Source organism: Ambystoma mexicanum, chromosome 4q (genome assembly GCF_040938575.1).
Source record: "Ambystoma mexicanum isolate Mex_15411 chromosome 4q, UKY_AmexF1_1, whole genome shotgun sequence".
Taxonomy (NCBI): Eukaryota; Metazoa; Chordata; class Amphibia; order Caudata; family Ambystomatidae; genus Ambystoma; species Ambystoma mexicanum.
Window position 1 is genome coordinate 297,199,852 of NC_090928.1, and position 23,750 is coordinate 297,223,601.

A 23,750-nucleotide genomic window follows, 5' to 3' on the forward strand; every position below is an offset into this window, starting at 1 on the left:
ATGACCCTCAGGTACCGGTTGACATCACAGCAAGTCGCATCACATGACCTTTGACCCTTCTGAATCCTACATTTAAGATTAATGAAATACCAATACTTAAGTGGGCGAGCATGTACTAACAACAGTGGTATGTCGATGTGTACTGGGTTCAGTCATGGTGGCACGGGTTTCTTATGCCAGGGCAAGCACTGGCGGGCAGTTACTGCTGCCATACGGTACTAAATCCTGCCTCCTATGGCATGCAGTGCTGGAATCTGATCAGCACACCGTCCTTTACCCAAGTACTTCCAAAGTATGCCCGTTTAAGCCTTGTGCACTAGGCATACCAAGCGCACACAAGCCCAGGTGCTGTGGTCCTATGCCATGTGTGGCCTCAGTTACCAAAGGTCAGTCCTCTTATGATGGGCAAAATCTCACACGCTAGATACATATTTCCGCTTGTTTTTCTTTATAGTGCAAAGTGAACAAAATCACTTTTAGGTGATCTCACTTTGAGAAGTTAAGGATAATTAAGGCCTATGACATAAAGTGATTTGTCCAGGATCACACATGTTGGTCAAGTGGAGAAGCTGGGATTCGTGCACAGGTGACCTTCTTAAATCTCTCTAGTTTGCACAGTGGACCACATCACCTACCATCTTATCTTTAGTTTTATTACTCTGGGCTGATGGCTGAAGCATGGCTAAAGGAGGAGCTGAGGGAGCTTCGAGACAACGTCAGTAACTGGAGAAACAGGAGGACCAGGGCCAATCCAGCAACAGGTAGTGCCGTAGCGGCACAAAGGGAAAGCTCTGTAATTACTGCATTATTTAACAAAGACTTTAAAAGGGGGCATTATTTTTTGGTTTGCCAGACACGAAAGTCTGCCCTGTCCCCCCAGAAGGTGATTTCGCTGTGTAGTCCTGTTGAAATAACAGGGCGGATCCACATATAGGGGATTTGGGTAGATACATTTCCCATGGCAACATGTGTCTTGACACACTGCTACATATGATAATCCATTCATGTATGAAATGTCACAATACAGTGATATCGTAACTATATTTGTTTTAGTGTACTTAGGGATAATGCTTTATGATGCCACTTCCTGTGATGTCACATGGGGCGGGCTTAAATGACAGCACTTCATGGATGTCACTCTTGGGGGCGTGGCATTGTGATGTCACTTCCGCTACCCCTGGCGTTTTGGTGAAATGACATCCCTGCGTACACTACCTTTCAGAAGGTGGTCCTCAAGACCCAGCTGGCATTTCTACCTAAGGTGCCATCAGCCTTTCACTTAAATGGGAGATCATCCTTCCTACATTCTTTGCTGACACGAAGGACGAGCCTCAGAGAGTTCTGCACTGCCTAGATGTCAGGGGTGCCCTGACATTCTACCTGGACAGGACCAAGGGCTTCTGCAAGTCAGATGCCCTGTTCACCACTTTCAGAGGCACCAGGCCAGGCTATCAGGCCTCCAAAGCCTCCATTTCCAGCTGGATGGTCTTGGCCATCAAGGAAGCGTACAAGGGCCAGCATAAACCCCTTCCGGCGAACATACATGCCCACACAGTCAGGGCCAAGGCAACGGCCATCGCCTTTCAGCGCCATGTCTCCTGGCAGGTCATAAGCAGGGCGACCACATGGGCCACTCCATCGGCTTTCTGCAAGCATTACTGTTTGGATGCCGGCTCCAGGTCAGATGCGCCGTTCGGACAGGCGGTTCTCTGGAACCTATTTGCTTAAGGAGGGTCTCCTCTCCACTCTGTGGCTACATTCAGTTGCAATCGCCTATGCAGTATTCATGAATTGGGTACAGGACGTAAGAGTAATTATAAGTTACTCACCGTAGTGACTAACATACTCTTAGTCCATAGTCCCATTTCCTCCATATGTCCCACCATCCTCCCCCCTAATAATCTGGTGCTATTAGGCAATGGTAAATCTATTGTCGACGCGTCTTTGGGGACTGAGGTGTGGCGCCGGAGGGCGGAGTCAGGGCAGCGCATGCTCCCAGGGCCGCGCCTCTGCACGCCTCTAAATTTAGAGGGGAAGAAGATTTTTCTGGTGAAAAAGGTTCCGTCTCCCGTCCCTCGCGAGCGACGCCCATGCATTATGGAGGAAAGGGGACTATGAACTAAGAGTATGTTAGTCACTATGGTGAGTAACTTATAATTTCTCACCAGTTCATTCATCCATCCAACACTCACCCTCCCACTCACTCTCAACTATTGACGCATGCACCATGCACCTACTTACTCACTGTCACTCAATCCATACACCCAACACCCATACACTCACCCACCTACACATCCATGCCTCATCTTTTCACTCACCAACTCAACCATCCATCTATCACTCTTTTTCGCTCACCAATCCATCTATCTATCCAACACTCGCCCTTTCACCAGTCTATCCCTTCACTCAAAGATTTTGTTATCGATGGGAATACCATTAAGGTGTCAAACAATACTAAAATTCTTGGCTTCCACCTTGTTTCTACCCTCTCCTTGAAAAAACAAATTAACTCAGTGGTTTCAGGATCAGCTTACACTTGCAAACTTGTGACAGCGTGCAGACCTTTCATCACCACTCCTAACTGCATCATTCTGGCAAGAGCCCTCGTAATGTCTAAAATTGATTATTGCAATGCCCTGTACCTGGGGACTAGTCAATAGAACATTAACAGGCTCCAAGTTACACATAATAATGCCATCAGAGCAGCCCTCAATATACCCAGAAAACTGCACATCTCCGACACCAGGCGGAACCTCCACTGGCTCCCTGTGTCACTTAGAATTTCGCACAAAACCCTCGCACTCACACACAAGTGCTTAACCATTCAAGCACCAGAATACTTGGCCAACCGTCTCACTGCACACACAACTACCCGACCACTTAGATCGGCACAAGCCCACTCACTTGCCATACCTAGATTTAAATTACAAAATGCAGGGGGGTCCAGCTTCCCAGTTCTTGCATCCGAACTTTGGAAAACACTCCCAAACCCTCTTAGAACTGAAATCCGCCTCTCTTCATTCAAGAATAAAACCAAATCCTGGCTCACTTAGCAAGACCTAGCCACCACCTCCACTAGATTGTAAACACCAGTCACGCTTTGGTAACGCCTGCACTGACTAAGACTTGCATAAGTGGATAGCTCTAGCTACTTGAAGTAAATCAGGTGTAATCATAGGTGTATATACTTTGTATCTAACTGTATTACATGTCTTGTACTCACCACTACGCTCATCTGCCTCTTGATATGTACCTGCACCCTAAGAAGTTGTACCTTGATGTCTTTCAACCTGTAACCATTACTTGTAAACATGCAAGAAATGCGCCCAGATGCCTCAGGGCAGGTGTGCAATATAAATAAACAAAATACAAAAATACATATACTCTCTCACAAATCCACCCTTCCAACACCTACCCTTTCATTCATACTCTCACTCATCAGTCCATTCATCCAACGTGCCCTCGCACTCTTTCACTCACTCACCAATCCCTCCAACACTCACGCTCTCACCAGTCCACCCATCCATCCCACAGCTTTCTCTTAGTCTCTCACTTATCCATCCATTCTTCATTATCTAATGTACCTATTCTCTCACCAATTCATGCATCCTACATTCACACTTCCTCACTAATTCATACAAAAATCATCCCAACACTCACCCCCTTTCTCACTAATTCATCTAGCCAACACCCACCTTCTTGTTGGTTCTATCAGTCAGCAATCGATCCACCCAGCCAACACTCACTATCTCACTCACTAGTCCATTTATCTCTCGCCCATCTATCCAACACTCTTCAACACGTACTATTTTGTTCACTCTCTCACCCCCCAGTCTATTCATCCATTCAGCACTCACCCATCCATCCAGCACATACCGTCATGCAGTCTCACGATTCCATCCATCCATCCCACAGCCTCTCACTCAATCTCATTAATCTATCCGTCACTCACCACTTACTCACTCTCACCAGTTCATCCACCCAACAATCACACTTACTCTCTCACTCTACAACACGTACATAGAACTTAAAATTCACCACTCCAAACACATCATACACACATTCAACGAAACCGACTTGTTAATTGCCTTTTCAAAGACAAACAACACAACTGGTGTGTCTCATTATATAATGCACACTCTTTTCATTGCACCAATATGTAACAATGCAACAGTTGCAAAAACGAATCACACTACCAATTTTGTAGCAGCATTGTTCTCCCAACGGTCCAAATGAGCAAACTGATATGCCTTCCCATGTTCATCCGCACAACACATTTCATCAATCCAAGCATTGCGCAGACGATTTTGTTGCAGATGGGGAAAAAAGCCAGATAATGATTTAACAGATGAAATTATGCACAAAGAAAATGATGAATTCAGCAACAAATATATATATATATATTCATTAAAATAGTTGACGCCTGCTTAAAGTGAGTTGCATTGCTGCTTTGATTAGGAACAATAGCAACCAAAGGGTTGTAACTGAAAAACCTTAGAATGCTGAGTCAGTGTGCACTACTTTTGTAACATGCCACATGCCCAGAAAAGGACTTGCGTGCCCTGGTGCGAAGAAACAGGTAAAGCAGGAACACAGATAAAAACCAAGAAAGCAGGAGATGGGGCATGTAGGATTTACAAACCCTTCTGAGCCTGCCACTTCCTTGATATCTGCTTGTCCATACTCAGAAGCCATAGTGAAACCGAGGGGGCTCTGACATTTGCCAAAATACCCTAATCTTACAAGGATAGCAGGGCCAACTGTAGGCTAACTTACCCAGCCCTTAACCTGAAGGTTTTGATGGGATCAGCAATTGAGTGGGACTGTAGTGTGAACCACAATGCTTAATTCCAGTGCCACTTCATAAGAGCAAATATGTATCCTTTAAACACATTCGATTTTGTAACACCACCTTGAATTCCTTAATGCCAGACTGTTACTCGACCTTGTTGGCAAGTATGGGAATATTCAAAACTTTTTTGTGTGACATTTACTGCAAACAAACTGGTGTGCAGTAAATGGCAAATAAAGGTTTCACTGTGCGTGGCTGGCATTTGCTTGGCAGCATTGCACCAAATATGGAGTGTGCTTATGGTGACATGCAGCATTTTACAGAAAGCACTGGTAAATATTTAGTCACCCGTCACAATTGCACAATAGGTAAAGTATGTAAACTAAGGAACTTGTCCTGCAGGTCTACTGGGATTTTTAAGAATTGGCATGGCCACTGACTAGGTCTTATGTGAGTTATAGTACAAAACATTATGAGAGGCAATTTTTTAAAACCATTAATGTACGGAATGAAGTACACCCGAATGTACATTATGAAGTCAAAGAAGAGTTCTGTGCTAAATGTAGATTACAAATATTTATCATATAGTACATAATTCTATATATATATTACCAAAAGAAGAATGGGCATTTTCCTTTTGATGTAATCAATACGAGTTTTGAAGGAGGGAACATTTTGCTATGTTTTAAAGAGATGACTTCAGAGTTCGGCCTGCGAGGTAATGAACCAGGATTCTGTTCCACTGCTGGTTGGATGGGAGGGCAAGGGCCACCACAGTCACCTGTGAGCTTCTCTTTCTTTTGACAAGTGTAGAGGGGCATCATAGCTAGAGGATTATGATAGAATCTGACACGTTTGATGCCACAACCATGCGATGATATGTTGAGTCAGTTGTGATGCAAAGCATCCCCCACTGCTCATTATAGAGCTATTGAAAGTTAACATGAAGTTTTGTGACGAGACCTGGTTGCCTCTGTGTGGTATCAGAGCCCCAGGATATCTTGCAATATGCCATTTCAGTGTTCTTTTAGGGATATTTTATTCAGGATACAATTTGGTTATGTAAATGTGTGTCCATGTCTATGTACCTCCTATTTACGTTTTCATTCATGGAACTGTTTTGGGGCTGATGCTTCCTCTTTCCCTGATGTCTTTCCCTTTCTCCTATATAAACTCCCTCCCATTGATTAAGGACCTTCTTGCACGGCTGTGACTGGGGTTTTTTCTTTATGAAGCGTCAGTGTTCCTGACTTTTCTAGCCGCTGGTCTTTCAGTCGCATAGTCTCTGAAGAAGGTGTTAGTAAGTTTCAGAAAAAGTGCACTGTCCTAACCTCAGAAACTCTGAGGGTAGATGGTGGGTCGGCGCTCGAGCACTGACATAGTGGGGAACCCCTCAGCACACGCAGTGCAGGGGGGTCTTGCCTCCCCATGGTTGTGGGGGACCCGGCCCAGTCCTCACCCATCAGGGTGCAGGCTGGGCCGGGGCTTACATCGCGAGAGGAGGCGCTCAGTAGGGGTTGGAGCGGACTGTGACATGTTGTACGTGTCACGTGACATATGGTACGTGTCACATGCCACGTTCAGCTCCAACCTCTTCTCCTCCACCTTCATCGCGGCTCATATACAGGAACTAGGAAGGTCTCCCAGCTTCCTGGTTCCTGTTTGTGAGCAGCACGGAGGAGCCGAGGGTGGCCTGGAGTGACAGACCAATGCTGGAAAAACAGGTTTAAAGTTTTTTTTTAATGTGATGTGTATTTTGCATGTGTGAAGTGCGTGTCAGATTTATGTATGTGCTATGGGTCAGTGAGTGGTGGGTGAATGAGAAGAAATGTGATAGTGTGTGTGTTTGAATGTTCTGGGTGGGTGAATGTGTGCATGTGTGGAGAATGCATTGGGAGGGGATGTAAGAGAAGGTGTATGAGTGAGTGGCTGGTGGGTGAATGTGTAGGGGTGCGATTGTGTGTTTTTGAATGTTCATGGTGGGTGTTTGTGTGCCTGTGTAGAGAATGAAGTGAGAGAGGATGTAAGAGAAGGTGTATGAGTGAGTGGCTGGTGGGTGAATGTGTAGGGGTGCGATTGTGTGTTTTTGAATGTACTGGGTGGTCTGCTTGTGTCCCTGTGTGGAGAATGCAGTGCGAGTGGACGCAAGAGAAGGTGTATGAGTGAGTGACTTGCGGGTGCATGTTTAGGAATGTGATAGTGTGTGTTTGTTCTAGGTGGGTGGGTGCTTTATTGTGTGGAGAATGCAGTGTGAGTTGACATGAGAGAAGGTGTGTGAGTGAGTGTGACTGTTGGGTGAATGAGAAGAAATGTGATAATGTGTGTTTGAATGGTCTGAGTTGGTGGATGTGTGTGTGTGCGCCTTTGTGGAGAATGCAGTGAGTGTGGGTGTAAGAGAATGTTTATGTGTGAGTGACTGTTAGGTGAAGGAGTTCGAATGTGATAGTGTGTTTTTGAATTTTCTGTGTGGGTGGGTGGATGTGTGCCTGTGTGGAGAATGCAGTGCGAGTGGACGCGAAAGAAGGTGTATGAGTGAGTGAATGGTGGGTGCATGTGTAGAAATATGATAGTGGATGTTTGTTCTGGGTGGGTGGGTGCTTTCCTGTCTAGAGAATGCAGTGTGAGTTGACGCGAGAGAAGGTGAGCGAGGGGGTGTGACTGGTTGGTGAATTAGAAGAAATGTGATAGTGTGTGTTTGAATGGTCTGAGTTGGTGGATGTGTGTGTGTGCGCCTGTGTGGAGAATGCAGTGAGTGTGGATGTAAGAGAAGCTTTATGTGTGAATGACTGTTGGGTGAAGGAGTATGCATGTGATAGTGCGTGTTTGAATGTTCTGGGTTGGTACGTGCCTGTGTGGATAATGCAGCGTGAGTGGATGTGAGAGAAGGGTGTATGAGTGAGTGACTGGTGAGTGAATGAGTATGAATGTCATAGTGTGTTTGAATGTTCTGGGTGGGTGGGTGTGTCTGTTTCTGTGTGGAGAATGCAGTGCAAGTGGACATGAGACATTTATAGGTGAGTGAATGGTGGGTGAGTGAGTAGGAATGTGTGTCTGTGTGTGTGCTTGTTCTGGGTGGGTGCCAGTGTGAGTGTATGTGAGAGAAGGTATAAATGAGTGAGTTACTGGTGGGTGAATGGGTGTGAATGTGATTGAGTGTGCCAGCATGAAAATGTATCGGCACAGCCAGTATTAACATGTTTTTTTATACTGCCATATATTGCATGGTCTGGCATGATATGATATGATATGGCATTTATAACGCGCCTATACACAAGTTTTTCAAGGCGCGACAAGGCAATGGAGGGGAACAAAGGGAGGACGGACAACAAATCCTACTAGGCCAGGTGTAATTCAGATCTCGCAAGTGTGTGTGAATGGGGCAGGGACAGTGCAGTACATGGCAAACATAATAACAATAAGTAAGTAGCAGCCAGCATGTGGCAAGTGCATGGATAAGTGCAGACAACAGGTGTCAAGGGCTGTGAGGGGACTGTAGGGATACAGAAATAGTCCCCAAGTGCGGGGGTTGCCAGGTGGGCAGTGCAGGCGGTGCCGAGATCAGAGGGTGTCAAGGTAGCAAGTGCAGTTCTAGTTCCAGTTAGGGGGTCAGCAGAGGAGAGGAGGAGAAAAAGCAGAAGCAAAGAGAATGACAATTAAATGGGAAATTCACCTTTGCACTTTTGGTGACTTGCATCTATTTTACTTTTTTTCATTAGTTACCCTACACCTTACAATACCAATTGCAAAATGGTCTTTTACTCACATTTTCACAGACATTAAGCCACATTACGAGGTCGGCGGTTACACCGGCTGGTTGCCGCTGACCCCGTAATACCGAATCTGCCACCTGGCGTCCCGGTGCCACTGGGACATTACAAGTCCCGGCAGAGCGGGAAGTCAGGCGGCAGATCAAGTCCCCATTCCCATGGAGTCCAGTGGGACTCCATGGGAATGGGGACTCGGAAGCACCGGCACTGTTGCTCACGGTGCCGGTGCTTTCATGGCAACTCTGCCTGCCGTGGCTGCTGCGCCCGGCAGGGTCAGACCTGCCAGGCACAGCGGCCCTGGCAGGCAGACTCGTAGTATGGCAGTCCGGAAATAATAGTGCCGGTAATGCACCATTTTAAACCATTATTCAAAAACAATTCTATGGGGAGGGGGAAGAATCCCCCGATTCCCCCAAACCTGTTTTTGTTAGTTCAGGCTCCCTAGCTACGCTCTGTCGCTCTTGCATACTTGTGGCAAATATTTACACCCTCCAATAAAACAACTCCCCAGCCACCACTGGTGTTTCGTATATTTTGGGATCACCCACGCTAGATAAAACATTTAAGCTTTGATTAAAAACCATATTTACTTCTTTCACTTGGAGTAGTGCATGATGCCCCTGCAGCGGCATAATCATCATGGACATTGCACACACATGGTGGTCCGGGCCGGCCTGGGATGTGGCGTGCCCTGTGCTTTGTTAAGGCGAATGGGGGCGGGGGGGAGATGGCTCAGCATAGCGGGCCCAAATTGTTTGCTACGCCACTACCCTCGAGCACTGGTTCTGTGCGCAGTTGGTGGCACACAGTAACCTGCTTAGTCCAGCCTCATCCCCTGCATCCTCTTTCACAGGTGTGTTGCTGAGAGGATGGAGGGCCACACCATGAAGTCGCTTGCTGCATCTAATATGTTGCTACAGGTGACTGGTATCCTTATTTTCTTATTAGCGGCGCGTTCTGACAAAACGTATCTGTAATTAAAAAATTGACGAGTACACAATTGCGCGGATATGTTTTACTCCCATATGAGGATGTAATGTTAACAAAAGTTACACATATAATTTACAGGTCTAAACAAATGGAGGTGACACAAGTGTATTTGTTCAGTTTGCCTAGTGACGGTGGGTGTCAGAGGTTCATTCCTCGCCCTCTCTTTCCTTCTCACTTGCTTCTGCTTTTTGGAGCAGATCAGTGCATTTCAGTCCACTCTATAACACTCCTCGCATAATTTGAAGCAGAGCGTGTGTGCTGGCACTGTCTGTGTTTGTAAGGCTTTCTGGCGTGACAATGCTTTCACAGTCTGGCCATCTCAAACAACTCGTATATCTGGACACGTTAGATGCACTGAAAAGTGTGTCATTTAAAAGCAACGGTCTTAAAATCTACATGATTATTTTTGTTCACTGATCATTCCAATCTGCACCCCACAAAGATACACCAAGTGCTAATTCCATAGTTAAATGGCTCGACTGCTATGTAGGTATGGTCTTTATTTGTTCTGAATTATACAGTTCCTTCCTCTCGCGTGTATCATTTTAAGCCCAGGATGTTCTGTCTTCATTTTTATCTGTATGATATTGAAATTGCAATTTTATTTATTTATAATAATGTTTCTGATGCTTGTTAATCTGCTTGGAATCACATGCTGTGCAGATGGTCCGACATCCAGTGGTAACTGCGGGGTGTTAGATGAAAAATGTCTGTGAAAGTTTGAATTTTCTAACCAAACCACAATGAAAACATTTTCAAAAAATCCATATAATCAAGCAAGCACAAGACAACCAGGAATAGGAGACTAGTTCTTAGAGAAATCTTTTTTTTTTAACTAGCATTTTCATGAAAACTCACATTGAGACATTGGGGTCAATTTACAAAGAAGGTCCTTGATTTAAACCGGAGAAAGATCTCCGGGGTTTAAGTCAGTTGCTCTTCTTTAGGAAGGAGGACTATTGTATTAAACGTTTTTCACAGGTGGGTAAAAGAAAATCAGCCAGAAAAAATGAATGCAGACCAACTACGCCAACATGTGTTCTGTCTCTTCGCATGCCACTTGTCGTTGGTGAGCCAGCAGCCTACCTGTCAGCGCGTGGACGCTGTCCTGGAGCAGGGCAGCTGCCTGGCCCCGGCCGGTCAGTGCAGCTGGAGTTCAGTGCAAGTCGACGCTCCACAGAAGCTGGCAGCCGGCGCTCGCGCAGGGCTCGAACAGAGCAAGCCCCGCTCACAGGGCCGCTTTTAATAGCTTTGGGACTTTTTAAACAAACCTTTGCTGAATCACATGCTGGCTACCGAGAGATGGGCTGCCCTCTGATTCGTTTCCAGCACAGAATCTTGTTTTTTTTTGTTTTCGTTTCCAGCAGCAAGAGACTTGACTGCCTGAGAGATTCATCCGATCCCCCAAAGTGCTAAGTTTAGGGAAGGTACCAGGTTTATCTTGGCAGCGCCATTACACGAAAGGATTAGGCTGGCTCCAAAAGCAAATTCCTTGGTGTTTCTAATTAATACATCACCATCATTTATTTGCATTAGATGGAAAACGACAGTTGGCTTGCGGTTTGGCCCCTCTTGTTTATTGGTCCGGTAATGCTTAGACAATAAGTATTTGACTGTTTTGTACATTAGTCTGTCACAAGTCAACTGCATGAGTTAAGCAGGCGAGACTTTTCCCAAAAGCCCCCACCTCGGGGCCAGCTCGTATCATTGGCCTTGTATTGCAATAACTTTCAAATTCACATTATGCAAACAAATTGCTAACTGTAAGGCACATGCCTTTTATACAATCTGTTTCCATTTACTACACTGGAGAAAAACAAAATACAATTCTGACCATTATCTTTCAGGTAAATTGTGCCCAGTGGTCTATGGTAACTCCGCTTTCCATTGCTCTGTCCCAGGGGCTACCTGTTTAGTAAACCTTGAGATCATCCCAGGTCACAGAGATTATTTGGTGGTGGTCCACAGATCATCCCTGGCCTTGGTATTTGGAGGGTAACCGAGCTTGGGCGCTGCATAAAGTACAGTGAAGACATCAAAGCGGAATGCTTCATCTTTAGCCCGCGGAACGATTCATGTACTTTGGCAGCTGCTCTGCGTTTTTGTCAAATCCAGTATTTTTTTTTTTAATAGAAAAAAGACAAAAACACGTTGCATTCGACACATGTTTCGAAGGCTCTTTTTTCCAACTTCGTTAAAGTTCATGGACTGGGTGCTTGTGAATGATTTTAGTTGATGTTGGGTTGGGTGTCTGGTGAGTCCTGCTGGGCAGCTGGGCTTAATGTTAAAATTAAATCAGTCTGACTATATTTTCCATTTTGTAAAGTATGTTAGAAGTACAGTGATGGCCTTTCTTTCTAGTTCAAGTATCAAACAAAATGCACCATTCAGCAAATAAAAAAAGAATGAAGTAATTCTTCATACTAAAAATGAAGGGAAACGAGTGGCGATGGCATTGCCTTCAGATGGGATCGAGGACTGGACAACGAGGGACACAAGAGACGTTTTCTGCTAATGTCTGTACACCGTTACAATAGATTTTCTGCTTGTTATTGCCATCAGCCCTGCAAAATCTTCCACCAGACAACACATTTCCCACAAGTCATGGATCACTGCGAAGCAGGTCCCAATGGAGATAAAGTACGGGCTCGCTACGGGTATACCCATATTTAAGGCGGTTTAATGACACTTCCACCAAGATGATTTCTTAGTTTGGACCCACACTCTGTTTTTTAAGATAGTTGTTAAGGGTATTGGCCATTAAGACCCCCAGCACTTCCTCTTAAAGAGGACATGCCATCAGAGAGAATTAGAAATAAGGGCCATCAAGCAGAATTTTCAGGATTGACCCACAGGCAAGTGATCAGCAAGCCAAGGGGTGGTTAGCAATACTGGCCTTTGGAGGTATTACCAATAAGGACCACTAAGCAAGGGTAGCCATATGAATGAGCAGGTAGTGATTTGCTTTAATGATTAGTTGTCAGTAGATTAGCATTATTGATGTGTATGTATCATTATCAATAAAGACCATCAACCAGGATTTGCCGTAATGTTCTAATTCAGGATTCCCCACAAGTACACATCCAACAGCCCAGACATTGTATTGTTTGTGTATCAAACCCATTCTGACCCCCTGTCCACCAGGCATATAGTCCAGCATATCCTTAAAGACATATCCCTACCCTATACCAACTGCCCCACCCCACATACTCATCTCCACATTCCATTCATCCAAACAACCCCACAGACCAGTGCGGATACTCTACCCACCGGCAGTTCCAAACTCTCTATCCACTCCCATCTCTGCATAGCAACAGGACCATTGTCTTGACACACCGGCCAAAGAACATTACCACCCTCCACACACATTAATTCTTATCCCCACTCTACCACACACTTGCATTCCCTAACAACCCCTTACAGGCACATCCCCACTATCCATCTTGCTCCCAATCTGCCCAAACACAGCGCTACCCTCCATCCATACTCCCCACAGGCATCTATTCACAGTCCCCAAGCACTGATCACAGGTGCAGGGAAGCAGAGGCAATAAGAGGGGCCTGGCAAAGAGAAAGGAAGGACAGGGCAGAAATAAGCCGTCCAGTGGATCCATTAAAAACTTTGGAACCAACTAGAAATTAAATACTTGGGGGCCATCGTGACACGGTACAAGGCACCCCTCTATGGCCGCAACTATGGTGTATATCTACCCCAGCTAATGGCCAAGCTATGCATCTGGGCGAAACTTCCACGCACAATAGTGGGCCGCTTGTCACTCCTCAAAATGATTATTCTCCCAAAACAACGGTATTACTTTCTGAATATACCGCTGTGGCCAGGAGCAGTATTCTTTGATGCACTAAACGTGGCGATCAATGACTTCATGTGGCACACAGGTGTTGTTTGGCTAAAATCAACGAGACCTTACGCGCTTGGAGGCCTAGCTGCCCCAGACTTCGAAAAATACTGGGTGGCTGCTCAAGCACACTATGCAGATTACTGGTTCGACAAGGACTCACAACATCTACTCCATATAATTGAACAACATGCAGCTGGTACTCGCAATGTTCCCTCGTTGATGCTACCTTCGCTGGGAAAGACCCTGAAGTCAACAATCCAATTGCCACAACATCATTAGCTTGGGGCAAGATATGGATAATGTTAGATAACTCTCACCCATACCATGGGGGCCTGCCATTATGGAATTTCTACCCGTCCCTCCCTAGCATAAGCAAAACCATTGCACGGCAATGGGAGACAGATGGGTACGTGGCTGTAGACGATATGTACACCGTGGGATCCTTTACCACGTTCCAAGTCCTACCATGGACCTTACGCAAGCAGTCTTTGCATTGGCTGCAATATGCCGGGCTCCGCTGAGCTGTTAAAAAAGCTTGGGCTGAGTTTCCAGTGCAACCACCCAATGAGCCACTGTTAGATACATCATGAGTGGAACCTCTGCACAGGGTTGGGTGGGCAGATTGTATGACCTACTGCAAAGCCGCTGCAACAAACCCCTGGTGAGACTCCATGGGGCCTGTGCTAGGGATCTAGATATGAACATTACTAATGAAATCTGGGAATCCATGTGCCTCCGAACCTGGGCTGTATTCCTCAACTCCAGATTTCGGCTAATACAGATTAAAGTACTACACAGATTACACTACACCCCGGCTAGACTGCACCTCTTTTCACGCACTCACTCTGCCCTTTGCCCCAGATGCCACATGGATGGAGTGGGATACTTCCACATGCTTTGGAGCTGCCAGAAATTGGGGGAATATTAGAATGGGATTTGTGATATCATGTCTGCGATATTCAATTGCGCTATTGAACCCACCCTGTAAAACTGTCTATTCCATCAGTTTGAACAACTAAAACGCGGCTTTCACAGATTGGCGAGCCTCTGTATGGTACCAACAATCCGATGTGTGCTGCTGCTATGGTTGCGCCCTAACTGCCCATCTTTGGCACAGTGACTGCAGGCGGTTACGTGGGCATCTGACCTGGAGGAGCGTTGGAACCTGTGAACTGCAAACCTATTGACATATGGCCCCCCTTTTTGCAATTACTTGTTATCAACACAAACGTATCCCCTGGACAGTGAGAATTCTCCAGCCGATTAGCGATTCTCTTTCCCCCTATATCCTTTTTGTTGGTACATTTAAGCCTAAGTCTCTGCTCACAATAAACTATGTCTCCAATCACTGTAAAGTTAATGTTAACGATCAGAATGTAATGTTATTGCACCTGTCATTGGTGCGATCTTCTTCTTTTGTTGCAATGTCAAGCACTATATAAATAAAGTTTAAAAAAGCAACAACTTTGGAACCCGTTATGAGTTCTTGTCTGAGAGTTTGTAGAAATAAATGAAACACTGGTATAAAGTCATTTATTAAATCGTAAAGGACTGGACAGAGAAGTATGATGTCTAGTGACTAAACGTCAAACTCTTGAAGCATCCATGCAGATTTTAATCCTGGCATCCCCACTGGACCAAAATCATTTTATCTTGGGCAAATCACTTTAACTCATTGTACTCTAATTGCATTACCTACCCAACGTGGGCCTGCTTACACTGAATTAAAGCATCAGTATAATATGCTACATTAACTTAAAAAGATTGGCCAATGGCAGCCTAGCAGCAAAGTTTCCAATTTTAGAACCAGATGATTCAGGTTCAATGTAAGTTTTGCCATTTGACTAAAAGCTCACTGAAGTGGGAACGTACAGCAAAATGATTGCTTAGGAGAGGTTATAAGCTAGTGGCAAAATCAGAACTTTGGAGCCAGACTTTCTGGGCCATAACCATTTGCACAATTCCTCTGCAGCAATACCTACCTTTTCATTGCTGTATGCAACCTATGTGGAGTTTGTTGGAAACCTCCCAATTTACTCATTTGATTATCGATCTGTCAAAAGTGAGTGTGCCTTAAGTGTTTTGTAGTTTTAATAGCTGGAGACTACCTGAGAACCTGGATATATTTGTCGATATCTTGGATGTGTGGGCTTAAATCGAATAAAATGTAAATTTAGCTGAGACTAGGGAGATAAACCATTGGTTTCTTGGAAGACTATGGAACTGCCATCCAAGCAGGGCAGCCAAGCGTGTTGGGATCAGATAAAATACTGCCTTCTCAGTTGCACATCCTCAAATGGATTATCCCTACTTCACCTAAAGCGTGGCAGGCTCAAGAGGATGGTGTATTAGGCATACCGGTTAGACATGTGATCTGAGTTCATCCAAAAGAGAGACAGCTGGCAATAAGAGAACCACAGCCTATTGCAACTTCTATGCAGGCTCGGGTTAGACTTGCAGAGAAGATGGGCCTCACTTAGTTTCCAGGCACACTCACTCCAATTCATGGGAACCGTCCGTTTAGGCCAGCATACCGAGATTCTGGTTTTGAAAAATGGCAGGAAGGGGGCTGCATTGTAAAGGTACTTTGACAGTGGACAAACGAAAGAGGTTTGGTTAGGTATTGGCAACTAAGGTCATAGCAAAGGGGTGAAAGAGAGAGTGATTCATGCTCTTACCACATATTAGTATCTGGTCCTTTCCACCCCTTATCGAGAGGATTCATATCTAGAGTTGATGCCCTATTGTTCTTCAAAGAATCATGCAGTGGGAGGCTCATAGTAGGGTTTGAGGTAGGGACCTAGGATGGGACCTTACTCTTAAAGAATGAGTGCACATCTAGAAATTTATACAGTAGTTGTTTGTATCTGGCACAGAGACAGGTGTACAAGATGCTTTGCATATGGTACAGTACACCGGAAACCCTACAACGCTACCACTCTGTGGAATCAGGTCTCTGTTGATTGGAATATGGGGGAGCTGACTTCTTTATCCATCTCCGGTGCTTATGTCCAAAACTGACACCATATTGCGACTTGATATTTAAAGAAGTAGAAGAAATATCTAAAACGTAGCTAGGGATACAATATTGGGGCTTTTGGGAGCACAACTGGCGGAGACTAGGCTTTCTTTCTGACTTAGAGTCTTGTACGAGAAAGCCCTCTTGGTTGAGAGGTTGGGCGTAGCCCAGAAATAGAAAACATAGGGATTCTCTGACCTTATGGCGTGGTAGAATAAGATATGTGGAGTTTTAATAAATTAAAAAACCTCCTACTCCTACTCCTTGAGCGGCGAGTTGACTATGCGTGTGACAATACGGTCATCCTACTTGGAGCATGTCAAAAAGCAAACTAAAGATTATACCTGCTCAACCAGGGTGATGGCATTGGGACTCCAAGTATTTGAGGAAGCTGGATGAACTTATTGAGGGTGACAACGGAAAACCCCAAAAATAACATAGTTGCTTTCAGCTGACGATGAGTCCTTGTTAGTCTGATATGATGGTTGAATTGGAACTCTTTATTCTCTGCTGGAAAACAGACACCTTTTCGATGTTAGGGCATATGGAAAGGGGGACGGCTGTGATTGGAAGGTTGAAAAATTGGACTTGATTGCCATCTGGAGATATTTTATTACTGCTTCTATAGTATATGTTTCTCAGTGAACAATGATATGTTTAATGTTTCTTTTATATAACATTGAATTTGGCGAAAGCGCTATATAAATAACACATCATTACTAAAAAGATCACATACAAAAAAGAGAATGTTGTGTCCTTGGTAGTAAGGGTAACTTTCACTGCAGGTAGGTGTTTTTAGTTTTGGTTCAAAGGTGTCTCAACTTGACACCAAGCGTGGCAAAAATATTGGCACACAAGTCCTGATAAAGGGGACATGGATATATGAGGGTGGATACACATGCAGTTGTGCTATTCGGAATAGCAAATAAAGCTGCCATGATGGAATGAGCCTTTCTAATAAATTGGCATGTTATGTTAATAGGATTTAACACTAGGCCACATCACCATATGGTTGTTTCAGAGTACGTAGACTTGTCCTTGAAGTGGGTACTCTGCCCCTGTCAGGAGAATCCAGAACTTAGTCTGCTGGAGGGAAGAAAAACGAATAAGGGGAAGATAAAATGAATGTGAAGTGTGCAATAGATGTTACAAGCAAAGGGAGGGAGGGATGCAGCAGTGGACAAATGGTTGTGATAGCATCAGTGCCTGTCAGGTCTGTTAGGTGGACCCCCACTTGCACCTGCTCCTCCTCCGCTTCCCTCTGCTCTTTCCCTCTTTGCTCTCCCCTGCACTTGCGCGATCTCAATGTCACTGGGCCTAGTAAGATCGTTGTCTTGTCCCCCTTCCCTGCCTCGTCGTGCTTTGAAACACTTGTGTATGGGCGCGATATAAATAAAATATCATATCATAAATATCATATCAATACTGCCTCATTCATGATTCCAATTACAGACTGGCTGGGACAGCACAGCCTTCCTGAAAGAATGGGCGAATTACATCAGCAAATTGCAGTCAATGTGCGATAAGGTCCTCATCATGGGCGACCTTAACATCTGGCTTGAAGCTCCTCTAAATAAAGCCTCATCTACATTCCTAGACTACCTGCATAGCCTAAACCTCCCTCTTCTTCCTACACCAGCAACAAATACAGGTGGTCACATGCTAGATGCCATAATTTCTGGCAACATCTCGTTAGCCACTCCTAGCATTCCTCTTCTTCCTTGGTCTGAACATCACCTCTTACTCGCTAGTGACTACAGGAATAATTCAGAGGCCCCTCAGCTATCATCAAAGTGTGACAAATATATCACGGTCCAGCCCAAAACACAATATTTTTCACTGCCTCCTTCTGTACATCTCCTCACCCCAATTGACCCTTAAGTCTCTGAGGCTGATATAAACAGAAGAACTCTTAACACCCTGGACCCTTCCTTGTGCAAAAAAAGGCAAACCACTGACAAAAATCAACAACAGGTGGTACGGTGGTGAATTAGCCTTATTCAAAAGCAAGAACAGGCTGTTGGAATGCAAATGGCAAACATCAAATAATCCAGCAGACCTCACTGACTTTACCAGTCACCAAAAAGGATATCACTGTGCTATCATCAGGAGAAAGAAGGTGTTTCTCCACAAGTGTATAAAGCTAGCCCACAACAATACAGCTGAAGTTATCAAAATGTGATTAGAAGCCTTATGGAATGCTGCACCACCAATCACTAATCTCTGGCACAAGCTGACAACCTTGCCTCCTTCTTTCAAAGAAGATCAAGTAAATCCTCTCAATATTGACAATAAACTAGGTTCTTGCCTGTCCACCCCCTTGTCCTAGCGCCTTCTCAGCGTTCCATCCTACCTCTCCAGAGGATTTGTAAAAACTGTCAGAAGAATCATTACCTTTTGTCTTGAAAGCCACCCATTTTATTTATATATTGGATACTTGTAAGGCGTGTGAGAAACCAGATGGTGTTTCACCCGCTAATCCCCGAGGATCTCTCTCTCTGGTGGCCATCGCCTTTGGATCCAGACCCTGGACAAGTGCAAGAGGATCACCTGGGTGAGGGGTCTTTGGGGAGTGGAAGTGGGACACCTGAAGGCGAGATGCGGTACCTCCCCCCTGCAACACCTTCACCCTATCCTACCAGGTAGGATACCTCGGAACTTTACTCCCCCCACCCCCTTCCCATCACAAACATTTTCACACAGACAGCCCACTCTGGGAGAAAACAGACTCATACCCCAGCAATGCACCGGACATGTCCCACTGCGATGGGCAGGCAAAGTCAGGCAATTACTTTTGACAACTCACACCTGACTTCCATTAAGTTTCCCCCGAACGGATAAAAGGCGGAGCACGAAAGCACACTCTGAGTGAGGGAAAACACACGAAGGAGCAGCGCTTTCCAGGCAGCAGCTGAATGAGGGGAGAAATGCGGCAGAGAAGGGAGAATGGGAGAATGTGGAGGGAGATACCCTTGACCTTGTCTGTGAGAAATCGTTACTTTCCAAAAGTCTTCCGATTAAAAGGCATAAGGCCCGGAAACCAGACTGAAGAATCCTGCATTGTGTGTCGAAGATACCCAGGACCCTCCTGCATGACTGGCCGAGTCGTGGAGGAGCAGAAGCCACCAGGGTACCGTCCTTGGCTCCAAGATCAAAGCAGCACCAGAGAAATCAACACAGCCTGTGAGTAGGGGAGACCGATACAAGACCGGTCTGTGTTGAAGTCAAGGCTACAAGCGGCAACATTGTGTTAAGAGCGAACAATATTAACTTGTGCGATGAACTACGTGAGTAAAGCTCAAATTGCTGATTTGGATCGTGCAAGTGCAGTAACAAGAAATGCAAAGGAAAAGGGGGTTGGGGAAGTGCCAGACTGCGCAAAAGCGAAGTGCTAGGGTGGGAAGGGAAGTGCAAGGTAAAGTGGAGAGAATGCAAGTGAAAAAGGAGGCCAGGAGGGCAAGTGCCAGGGAATTGCATGGGGTGTAGGAGGTGAGGGTCCACATGCTAAGTGCAAGGAGGGGAGGTGGACTGGCGGGGGGAGGGGTGGTGCCCTGTAGAACTCAGAGGGAACCAGGCAGCCAGTCACTGCACTAGTTGGGCTGTTAGCAGGGGAAGGGGAGAAGGAAGGAAGAAGAGAATAGAAAAGGAAGGTCTTGAGGAGCTTCCGGAACTTAAGGAGATCCAGCTCAAGCCTGCGAGGGGCAGGGAAACCATTCCAGAGGGAGGCTCCTGCGGAGGAGAGAGATCTACCCCCACTCTCTGCTGATCAGGCGAGAGATGGAGCTATAAGATCGAGGGGCTCTAGTAGGGAGGTTTTTAGGGAGAGAGAGTTGGGTGTAGTGGGTCCCAGGCCCCAGGCAGCCTTGTGGATGATGCAGAGGGTCTTGAATTTGATCGTAGCAGCAACTGGGAGCCCGTGGAGAGATTTTAGGGCTAGAGAGATGCAGCCCCTGGTCTTGAGGCCAAGAATAAGTCTTGCAGTCCTATTCTGGATTAGTTGAAGGGGGCGAATGGAGGATAAAGGAAGATTGAGGAAGAGGCTGTTGCAATAGTCCAGCCTAGAGGGGACCAGAGCTCTGGATACATGGACTTTCAAAGGAGTGGGAGGGTGAATGAAAGTGGCAGCAAAAGCAGAAACTGACACTCGCTTCATCGGTCGAATGATGGAGAAGGAGACTGGCAGTGCAGGCAGAGGCTTAGCCGAGGGATCTAAGAAATCCAGGTGAGAGGGCAGGAGGGCATGGTCAGACCAGGAGAGAGGTGTAGTGAGAGTGTTGGAGATGGGGATGTCTGCTGAGATGAGAGAATCCAAGGTATGTCCGGCTGAGTGCATCGGACCGGAGGTATGAATGGAAAGCTAAAGAAAGTCACAGGGGCTGCAGAAAAGTCCAGTGGCCGAATCAGGAGAGTCAATGTGAATATTGAAGTCTTCGAAGAGGAAAAGTTTGTAGGTGGAGAAGCAAAGAGGAGAGGTCATACCATTCTGAGAGGAAGCAGGAGATCGGACCAGGGGTCCTGTAGATAGTGGCAAGAGTCAACGAGAGGGTTGGAGAGACACCAAGCCTGCAGACTAGGCATTCGAAGGAGGAGTAGGTATGAGTGGGAATGATGGTAGCAGGGACCCATTCAGGGAAGAGCAAAGCCACTCGACCTCCAGACCGGTTAGGCCTGGGCTTGGAGAGGATCTTGTAGCCCTCAGGAAGGAGTGTGTCAAAAGCAGTGACAGAGCTGGCTGTGAACCACGTCTCAGTAAGAGCGAGAACGTCAAGGTCAAAGTCTTCAAGAAGGTGACAGATATCAGCAGAGTGTTGAACAGCAGAGCGAGAGTTGAGGGTAGCTAGGTGAAGCTTGTTGCTACCTTTGAAGGTATTCCGAGGAGGGATACAGGGATATGGTATGCACGACAGTGATGGGGAAGGGGGGTGGCAGATGGAGGAGTGACAGGAGAAGGGGAGAAGTTGATGACAGGCTAAGACGCCTATCAAGAAGGAGGAGGTGTGGCCGAGAGCCCTGGGCCATGACAGTGCCATTCTGATATACCTTAATGATGCACCTAGAGGAAGAGAAGCATGCCAAGAGTACTTCCCATCTGGTGCCACCATTAATGGGCGACGAGGAGAAAGGGGAGAGGACAGAGACCATGTGTGGAGTGTGGAGCCCATAGGTCCGGAGTGGGAGTGATGAATAGGATGCCAGTGACAGTCTGCCTGGAAGAAGCGTTGACATAGGTGTCAGCAATGGTCAGGCCTGGGTTGGAGACCAGAAGGACTTTCTTGAACTTATTTTCTTTCAGGCTTCGTAAGCGAGGTAGGATAGGTCATATAGAAGCAGTTCCAGTAAATAGGGGAAATCGGGAGCACCATGGAGGGAGAGAGCTGGAAGGGCAGAGGGAGAGACAGAGACTGCACAAAGCACGATGAACTCACCAGGTGGCTTAGCAGCAAGACAGGCGCAGATAAGCCTGGAGCACAACATCACACAGGTCGCTGAGGGGGGTATTGCGCTGCTCCAGCAATAGACGATGAAGGCGACAGCATGGGAACAGGGGGCTTAGCAGCAAGGCAGGAGCAGACAAGTCAGGGGCACGAGTGGGAGGTCCAGCCCACTGGAGAGAGTCCAGCGGCAGAGGGCGAGCTCGGCAGGGAGGCTAAGAGACTTGGCCTATGCCAGATGATACAGGTGGCCAGTCGGGCCGTGGAGTGGAAAGTCCAGCATACAATGCTGGCCTCTCTAGTAGCAAGACAGAAAGAGCAAGGCAGAAGCACAGAGATACAGAATGCACGGATGCCAGTCGACCACATGCAAACTGCAGTAGAAGGGTCCCCCTGCTTATTTTATTTATTGAATTTGTTATACGCCCAAACCCGGAGGTATCACGGCGTAGATTACTTAGAACACTTATCTGGTTACAAGTTAAGTTACAATACAGGCATAGATCAGTATCAGGTATTAATATCGCCACATATATGGTCGCCTTAAATAATATCGCCGGGAAAATGTTGTGGCGATATTATTTGGGTGACCACATATGTGGCGATAGGGGCAAAAAAAAAAATGTGGGGGTTGCGGGGGTGTCCCCCGCATGTTCCATGCAATAATGTCACATGTATGGCGATATTTTTGTGGCGACATTATTACATGGAACCCATAGATCATACAAAAAACAGTAGCGAAAACAAGCACAGAGTGGAGAGGTTCAAACTGGCCAGGGTAAAGCGGTCAAGGTTGATATCCTACTAGTTACATTTGTTGAAAAGCCATGTTTTGATGAGTCTCTTAGAGCGCTGCTGTGACTGCTCGTTTCTAATGTGCATGGGCAGGGTTTTTCTAATCTTAGGTGCAGCTAATGGGAAGTTGGAACCCCCTGCTCTAGAGCTCTTGAATCTGGGGACAAACAGGTGTGTGCTAGATCTGGATCTAAGGGGTCTGGTTGCTCTTTTTTGGGTGACACATTTGTTCAAGTAGGAAGGGGCATCCTTAGTGATACATTTGTGTTGTGATCAGTGTCTTAAATAGGATTCTGGCTTGGATGGGGAGCCAGCGTACTTCTCTCCTAATGTGAGAGATATGGTCATTTCTTTTTAGACCAAAGCCTGCCTGGAGGGCTTTGTTCTGTAGCAGTTGCAATTTACGTGGTAAGGAAGAGAAGAGTCAACAGCTACCCCTTTAACAACCGTGCAGTAGTGGTAGGCTAGAAGGAGGCAAATAGCTAGTTTACATAAATACTACCTGATGTAGGTCACGCATTGATTACGAGATGATTTTATGGTGATTCAGTTTAATCATAGATTCAGACACATAAATAAAAACTGTAGGTTCGTACAGAAAGGAAAACAGTAGTTGAACCTTTTAAAAAACTCACATTTAAGTCCAGATAAGTCTCACAGAAGAAATTGCAAACTGTTATAACATCACAGTTCCGTGAGTGAGGGTTAGTAGTACAAATATATGATGCAAAAATCAATACTACTTGTGAACTAGTAGTATATTATTCTATTTTTTAAAAGGTTCAACTACTGTTTTCCTTTCTGTACGAACCTACAGTTTTTATTTGTGTCTGAATATATGATTAAACTGAATCACCATAAAATCATCTCGTAATCAATGCGTGACCTACATCAGCTAGTATTTGTGTAAACTAGCTATTTGCCTCCTTCTAGCCTACCACTACTTCACGGTTGTGAAAGGGGTAGCTGTTGACTCTTCTCTTCCTTACCACGTAATAGTGCCTTCTTGAGACAAGCCCCCCTCCAACAAAAAAGAAGGCTTCACCTTGCCCCACTTTCTCTTGCAGTTGCAATTTAGCCAGGTTAGAGTTTGTAG

The 23,750-nt window shown here is 45.8% G+C and overlaps 2 protein-coding genes across 3 annotated transcripts in view; one reads left to right on the forward strand and one right to left on the reverse strand.

Moving 5' to 3' along the window:
- The window catches only part of COL10A1 (collagen type X alpha 1 chain), a 304,883-nt gene extending 294,033 nt beyond the window's left edge, over positions 1-10,850 (reverse strand). The window contains exon 1 of one of the 2 annotated variants that reach the window (XM_069607865.1): positions 10,636-10,850. The gene's annotated coding sequence lies outside the window, so the exon portion shown is untranslated. The remainder of the gene's footprint in view (positions 1-10,635) is intronic. The other variant, XM_069607863.1, reaches the window with a different exon arrangement.
- The window catches only part of NT5DC1 (5'-nucleotidase domain containing 1), a 1,710,051-nt gene that overhangs the window by 538,000 nt on the left and 1,148,301 nt on the right, over positions 1-23,750 (forward strand). The window lies entirely within an intron of this gene.